Source organism: Haliotis rubra, unplaced genomic scaffold (assembly GCF_003918875.1).
Source record: "Haliotis rubra isolate DU_JTF1 unplaced genomic scaffold, ASM391887v1 Scf249, whole genome shotgun sequence".
NCBI lineage: Eukaryota > Metazoa > Mollusca > Gastropoda > Lepetellida > Haliotidae > Haliotis > Haliotis rubra.
Window position 1 is genome coordinate 20,802 of NW_025766547.1, and position 9,170 is coordinate 29,971.

The window sequence follows — 9,170 nt, forward strand, 5'->3', positions numbered from 1 at the left end:
AAAAAGGAAAACATATATCATTGTTGAAACTGTAACTTTATGATCCGGTTGGTTCACATGCGTATTTATGTAATTTTATTGCCTTGAATTTGACACTGTTAAATATTAAATAAAACTTTAACTTTCTGGACAATAAAGGCACATGATAAAATCCAGTGTAATAAATACAGAATATTGAATGCAACAGTCAATTTTTAAAATGTGTAAATAATAACGGCTTTAATTAATTATAAGCAATAAAAACAACCGGAAATGATGTACCCGGTATTACTTTGCTGGGGTATATAAATGGCGTGTCACCACGGGCAGCACGAGAAGAGTACACGCCCAGCATGTGGACAGAAGAGAATGTACAGCTATTAATCAACATTCAGCAGATACCCTGTAAGTAATGCATTTTATTTCTTACATTTTACATGTAGTAGTTACGTAAATTATTTTTTTCAAGCAATAATATATGTCTTTACAATGTACGGTTATGTCATTGTCGGAATAGGACATTTTTGTACTTCAGTTCCTAAAGTTTAAATTCACTGTAGGAAATATATTACTTCAACTTAAGTAGCCTTCTATGAAGTACTTCATTTATGCTGTGAATTGACATGATTTGCAAATTATTTGGTTCGTATTAAGGCTTTTTTCAACATTTTCTTTCACACTTCAAAAGTGCTAAATAAGTGGTCCCGTTAAAATGTCACCTAATAATACTTTTTCTGGAATTCAACTTTTAAATTTACAAGACAATCAACAGTTGCATACAGAGACATTTAAAACTTAATTTACTTGCACTATTGTATAGGATTGTTATTGCTGCTTTTATTTTAACTAATGAGCTTACAATAAATCGGATTTTAGAAAACATAACTTAAATGTCCAAAAGTTTCATAGTCAAAATACATAAAATAATAAATTGTGTGTTTTAAACTTTTAGCATTGATTATACTAAGGCAATGCATTGCTTTGAGTAGGTTACATGTAATGTGCACTTATACCTTGCGTATGCATGCTTTCGTATTGGGAAAATTTTGTTTGTTTTCAAGGTGAATGGGATTCCTCGAAATCACTCAATTATGAGGTTTTGCAATCATTCATAGAATGTATTGAAAAAGGAGGTAAGGTTTTAGCCCGCACACTAACATCTGTGCTGACTCTGTTAAAACCAAAATGGGCTGGTGCCTTACCTCCAATAACAAACATACAAAGCAAGCTAAAATAAATAAAAAATCATCCCAAAGCAGTTGAATGGTTCACTGAACCACAAGATCCAGATATCATCGGAAATGCCTTTAAACTGCAAGGAATTGGTTTTTCTCATCTTAAAACATTTCATAAAATTCAAAACATAACATTAACAAACAAAATTGCCATGGAACTGCGCTATCATGCATCCAAAAGATCCCTCACATATGACACTGTACATAAATATACTCTCCAAAAACGAAACTCATCATGAAAATAGCAATTTTATGTAGCAATGAATTAAAACGTGATTCATTTTACAAAACGTTTTGCTCTGTTTATGAGCCCTATGGTGTTTATGTTTTGAAACATCACAACAAAACGCACCATCCGTAAAATACCCGTATTTAACAGCATGATTTTCAATTTCGGCGTGTAGTGTCACAGAATACACAATTCACATGCAATGCACTTGAAAGTTGGGGATCAGATAGTCTCAATGATGGGTATGAAATGTTGATTACGTGCCAGAAGACCTTATTTTGGCCCTGTTCTTCAACAACAACATTGTCGACATCGAGTTCAATGGTGCACCAACGTATAGGCCTGGAACCTACCGATTTGGCTTAGAATCTGGTTCAGTGATGAATCACGATGATTTCTATTGGAACGACGCGATGGAAGAATGCGGGTGTACAGACGTCGACGTGAACGTTTCGCCGACGCTTGCATTCCCCAGGTGGACAGATTCGGTCGGGGAAGTGTTATGATGTGGGGGGAAATCACCTGCCGTATGAGACGTGATTTGGTGATGATCGAGGGCAACCTGACAGCTCAACGGTACTGTGACGAAATCCTACGCCCACACCTCCTTCCAATCATTGATCGCCAGAGTGAGTTGTTTCAACAGGACAATGCCAGGCCCCACACATCACGTCAAACTAGAGAACCACAACATCAATGTGCTCCCCTGGTCCTCAAGATCACGGAACACCTGTGGGATGCCCTGGACAGACGGGTGCGACGCCGTAACCCTCAGCCCCAGACTCTTCAGCAACTCGCACAGGCACTACAGGCAGAGTGGGCTGCGATTGGGCAACACGAGATTCTGAGACTTATTCGTTCGATGCCGAGGCGATGCCGTGCAGTTCTGGATGCCCACGGTGGTCACACGAGGTATTGACTTCAGCGCCACCACACGTCTCCATGTGACAGTCAAACTGACTTTCCTCGAGTTGGTGCCAAAGACGGATAAATCTGCATTCCCAGTGTGCAATTTCGCTATATTTCATTGACTCATAAAGCCTACAAGATGTTTCAAAATAAACATAAAAATACAGTTGAAATTCCTATATGCGTTTCTTTTTTGGGAGAGTATATATAAATCAATTTCGACCGGAGGGGAATGAAATTACAACACAACTTTGCCTGTATCATCTCAACAATGTACATAAAATCAAAACACAAAAATTCAGAAATCATCAACAGGACATTGAGTCAATAAAAAATGCACCCTTTGCACCGCCACCTGTGCCTTCTCAATTAAGAACCCTTCATTCTACATCTGAAAGTCAGCTTCAACAAAATAATGAACGACTGACACCTGAAAATCATCAATTACTTCAACTTCAACTTCAACTTCAACTTGACTTGGATACTGTTTCATCATCGGCCACTGAAATCCTTGAAGAAAATGTAAAACAATCTTCAACAATTACAAGTCTCAATGATAAGCTCAACCAACTTAACAACCAATATCTGTCTTGTCAGGACAAAATCCAAACTTTGAACACAAGGCTATCTAATAAAGAAAGCCAACTGAAATCATTTAATCCCAAAAACGTACAAAGAACACTGAAAAGGGAGGAAGAAAAAATAAATTAGCTGCTCCTTCAGTTACAAACTGTTATTTCTGAAAAAACATCTTTGAAAAAAGCTCTAATAACTGAGCAAGAGAGTACCAATGCTCTCAAAAAACAACAACAGGAGGAAATTGATTATCTGAAGAAGAAAGTAACAAAAATTGAACACAGTTGTGCTTTTAAAAATGAAACAATATCCAGTCTTCGCCATCAAGTCCATTCGGTACAAGTAACCAACCAAATTTTGGAAATAAAAATGAAACAACAACAACAAACAATCACCCAGCTTATTAATGAAGTCGACAGTGCCCTCAGGGAGACCCACAGTCTGAACTTCATCAATGAAGGCATCTATAGTGATAATTTAAGAGCAGTTATCATGCACCTTGGAGCAAAAGGTGTCGGCTCACATCACATGGCTGATACAATTAAAGCAATTCTTGAAGGCCTGGCGAATATAAAAACTCCGAAACTCATTTGTCAGGCAACAATTTGCAATATTCTTCAAGAAGCAAAACTTGTTGGAAAAAATGCATGTTGCTGATGTGTTGCTGGAGCATCCAAACAGTTGTCTCCATGTTGATGGCACGACTGACCACCAGCGTCATTTCTATGGGTACCAAGTGTCTACTACTTCCCTGCCCAGCATGTCCATGTGCATGGCAGAAACTGTATCTGGTGACACAACAGCACAAATTAACCAGCTGTGTACAGTTCTGGAGGATTTCTGTCCTCAAAGAATGAAGATTCACAACAATTATATGACAATGTGTTGGTCAATTTAAAAAATATCATGACGGACCAACATATTGTTACTAAGATATTCAAAACAAAATTTGAGGAAATACGACACAGTGTATTGTTCAAATCAGAAGACATCTGGAGCAAGCTGGATGAAACTGAAAAATTCCAAACAATAAATGTCAACCAATGGTTTTGTCACCTACGTGTGCTATTAGGTCTGGCTAATTCAACATCTCTGGCTATTTCACAATTTAAAAATATCTTAACCGATAATGGCAATTTGAACACCATCAAAAGATCTTCCATCAGTGACAAGAAACTTGAATTTAGCCGTGCCGAGGATGTGATAAGGTCTGTTTCCAGCCTTGTTAATACTCAAGGCCATCCTGCTGCTGGACTCTCTGCTGAAATTCATGAAATCCATCAACCAACATATCCATTTCAAACAATTCCAACATAATCGTTTCAACATCATCTTCCATAATGCTGCAGCAACAATACATCACAAACATCACCTCAAGCAGTTCCTGGCCAGCATCACACATGAAAATAAACTCATTAAAGCTGTCAAAGAAGATCTATCCAATGACATCCTCCTCTCTGAAGTTCTTGCTCTTGCTTTGTTTCATGTCTACATCTCTCACCCATTTTACAGTTTAATTTTAAGTCAAAACACCACAAAGCATATCCTGGATCTCAATCCATATTTTGTTCAAATGCAAAATTATCTCCAACAACTCTCAGCATATCCGTCACTTATACTACAACAGGATTTCACCATGTGGCCATCTTTTAAACAACAAGATCAGTCCTTCCTGTTGGCATCTGTGGCAAACCATCCCTACATTGACCTCACCTTGGAATGTCTTGGCCTCATCACAACTTATTGCCTAGTTGATTTTACTCGTCTTGATGGTAATCAATTGCCATCAGGATGTCATGCACATGATAGTACTCAATTCAGATCTGAGTCATCATCTGTACCAAAATCAAACAGAATTGGAGAAAGTCTTTTCTCAAACATCTCCGTCGTTGTAAACCCAATGCGAGCACTCCACACCTGAAAGCCAACATCCTCTGGGCGTACAACAAGCCATATGCTTGGTTGCAATCTCTGTCTCCTGAAAATCACCACCTCAAGCTGGAACAAGCCCGCCTGCAAATGAAGGATTTTAAAGTCATAGAACCTTCATAGGCAGAGGTTGGAGCGACTTCAGAAGAAGAAACAAGTTGAGACAGAACGAGAACATCGTAATGCAGTCAAGCGCTTGGAAGCCACACAGTCGGTCGCCACTCAAGGAGGCCACTGTAGTACACCAGAGGATGTGGATAATGCTGTCATTGGGAAAACTGAAAAACAACATGTTGCCTATCTGTCATCACAGATCATATTCTACAGAGATGTCGTCAAACCCAAAGGAGTTCCAAGAAAGACCTGTTTTTTGACGGAAAAAAAAATTCCTTTTGATTTTGCCAGTCTAAAACTGAAATTGAAAGAAATTATTCAAGTCCACAATATGAATAGCCAGTCGGTACCATCATCGTCGTCTGCTGTTGTGTCACCACAAACTCGCGAACGTAACATAAATGTTACTAAGCGATCGATTCTCAGCACCTTTGACAAGTGTAAAAAAGTTGAAGGTGCGAACAAGAGAATCAAAGTAATATCAGAAATGCGAAATCCTGTTGGTAGAAAACTACGCCACAGGTTTAAATCCATTTCTGGTAAGAGTTACAAGTGGCACAGAGGTACTGTAATCTAGGCCAGTGCTCCAGGTACAATGCCATCCTATGCAGATGATGATGATGATTCTGAAGCAAGGAAATACATTCTCTTTGACGTTAAATACGATGGCTATGAAGACATCAGCTCCATTCGTATAGAAAAGGACTGGCACCAGGGAGATGTGGTGTTTGATTCACAATAGGTAACACTCTATTGTCATTGTTTCACCTTGTCACATCCTCCTGTTGTGTGGTGTTTGATTCACAATAGGTAACACTCTAATGTCATTGTTGCACCTTGTCACATCCTCCTGTTGTGTGGTGTTTGATTCACAATAGGTAACACTCTATTGTCATTGTTTCACCTTGTCACATCCTCCTGTTGTGTGGTGTTTGATTCACAATAGGTAACACTCTATTGTCATTGTTGCACCTTGTCACATCCTCCTGTTGTGTGGTGTTTGATTCACAATAGGTAACACTCTAATGTCATTGTTGCACCTTGTCACATCCTCCTGTTGAGTGGTGTTTGATTCACAATAGGTAACACTCTATTGTCATTGTTTCACCTTGTCACATCCTCCTGTTGTGTGGTGTTGGTCAGACAAAGCAGAGTGTTTGCAATGGTTTTTATCTCCCCCCCTTCCCAAATCCCCCTTCTCCACTGAACAATGATTTTATCATTTCACATATCTTATGTTGGTGAATGGTACATTTTTGGGGGCACATTTTTGGTGAAGGACATTATGTTGCTAACTGTACATGTTCACCTTAAACTGTTGGATGATTTAATTTAGACCTTTTATGATAGTTTTCAATTTTCATATGCCCACACAGTAGCACATCCCTTATTACTTCTTCATGTGTTTATTGAACAAGTATGTACTGTGGTATATCAAATAATTATGTATGTAACGTTTTAATTGTTCAACTTAAACATCCTCAAGTTAATTGTTAAACGTTGATGTAGAAAGTTATGTTGAAAGAGCCTTTCAAACCTTATGAAAATTAATGTTGATTTATTTATTGATACCCTCACATTATTTCATGCAGTCCTATAACCAGCCTTTGCTTTCCTTTGCAGCTACATTGTAACCAAGCCAAATTTTATAAAAGGTGAGTGTAAATAATGTAAATATTCTTTAATTTTTTAAGTTATAATAGTTTTGAATATTAAAACAACCATGTTTTCTTTTGAATTATGTTTCCTATTTTGTTGTGGGTTTCAGATCCAGTATCTTGTACGTTTTTGACGTCAGGTCAAGGTAATTACTCTATTAAGTAGGAAATAAGTAGGAAGAATATATTTAAAACATTTCTCATAGGAATTTTCATCTATTTATTTAACAAAGCAATGAGTTATTTCCAAAGTTATTCCACTGACATCATCAGATATCTAGAATCCCATCCAGTCCGGAAACCCCAGCAGGAATGGTGTCACCACTTTCCGTTATTGTTATCTGACAGCAAGGGTTTCCGGTTGGATAGGGTCCAGGATGCTGATGGTGTTCCAGTGGAATACTTGTGCAAGGCTGGGGGCAGAACAGTGGCATTATTTCAGCTGTTACGTAGGGAGCTGCCAAAGCTCATACACAAGCATGGCAAATATGCCACTATATATGTATGGAGTGGCACATGCGATATAACCAAAAATATTGGACAGACCAAAATGATTGGCATACGTACTCCGGGCACTTCAGTTCCAGAGGAAGATATAAGTACTTTCAAGGACATGTGTAGATATGCCTTCAGCCAGGGCTGCCACATTAAATTTATCGGTGTTCCATACTATTCTGTCATGGAGTACAATAGGTACAAGGGATGTTCCGTGCCAGGTAGCAATGAAGATCATGATCGGGAGGTGGTAAAGCAGGTCAATGCAATCAATGAGGGCATCACATTGCTTAACACGCAATTCAACAAAAATAAATTGCAGTTTAATGCTGACTTGCTTAAAACCAGAGGCGCACGTCGTAATAGAAGGGCAAGTCGGCATTTAACTGGGCCACGTGGTCGACAGAAGATCATGTGGCACCTTCTGGTTTACATTCAGGTGAGCTACTGTCACATCAGTGGTTGAGGCGGTTTTACCTGGATGTAATCGAGGAGTGCTACAGAGACCCACGACAGTTACTTGTCAGTGTAGAACCCCAGGATGAGCTACAGATATCCTGAAATGAAGTGTTCCCCTCATTAAGACTTAACACCTCCAAATGACACCAACAATGGAAAGCTGTGACCACTCAATAAATATATAGGAATCTGTTCTGCCCACAATCCTTACTTTACTGCTATATTTATGGGATAAATTGGGTTGGGATTTTCGGATGTAGTTATGGAATGTAAACTTATATTTAGCAAATGCCACTTTTCCTGGTGCCATGTTATATTTCAAATTAGTCCATTGTGATAAGGGTGTTCAAGGCGAACCCCGATCACTGAAGAATTACGCCTCATATATACCCTTCATAATGTCAACTGTGTTTGTTAATATGTGGAACCTCTCTGGACTGTTGTGATAAGGGTGTTCAAGGCGAACCCCGATCACTGAAGAATTACGCCTCATATATACCTTTTATAATATCAACTGTGTTTGTTAATATGTGGAACCTCTCTGGACTGTTGTGAAAAGGATGTTCAAGGCGAACCCCGATCACTTTATCATCTTGCTGACGATTCACCTGCAAAATTATTTCCTTCACCAAATCATTGAAAATGTATATATATCACATGTGCAATACTCCTCTGAACTGGTGGTAAGGGTGTTCAAGGCGAACCCCGATCACTTTATCCTCCCCCTGACATTTCATGCTCGTCTTCACCAATTCCTTTCAGTTTATATGTAAAATATGATATGCTCCTTTGGCTTGTGATAAGGCTGTTCAAGGCGAACCCCGATCACTATTTTAAAAAGGATCTTGATCACCTTCCACAACTTTTGAAATGTACATAACAAAATGGACTGTATTCACCCCGATCGCTATATTTTGGCTATTTTTACCTGGATCTTGCTCATCTGTACAATTGCATTTCAATGTATATAGAAAATGTTAAATACTGCTTTGGGATGTTGTGATAAGGGTGTTCAAAGCAAACCCCGATCACTATCATGTAGCTATTTTAACTGTGATGTTGCTCAGCTTCACCTTATATTATCAGTTTATCTATGTAACCTAGATGGTATTCATGTTATACCTGAATATCTATAGAATTTGTGTGCCATAATTGTCACACCAGTTTGCAAATATATTCATACACAAGTTATCTGATTATACCAAATCTCAATGTGTATGGGATTTGGGCCATTTTTAAGTTATATAATACCTTTTGAGAGGTAGGTAACTGTCACCAATAATCTTATCTCTTAAACAACTATGCATCGTGAAAGTTATCCACAGCATAATTTTTCATGTGAAGTTTTTCAATTTGGGAGTGGCATTTAACTGCATGGTTGTTGAGTAGAAGATCATAGAAAGGCAGGGATGTTTGAAATGGTGAAGCATATACATGTACATGTTTTGTAGGAAAACAGTGTTAATGATGACAGTTTGAGAAGAGGGGAATATGCGTTTACCATGGCAATAACATTGTCTCAGTTCACCCAGCTGTAAAATGGGTACCCGTGAGGATGTGCTGGCAATGTGAGCGATTAGTTCATTG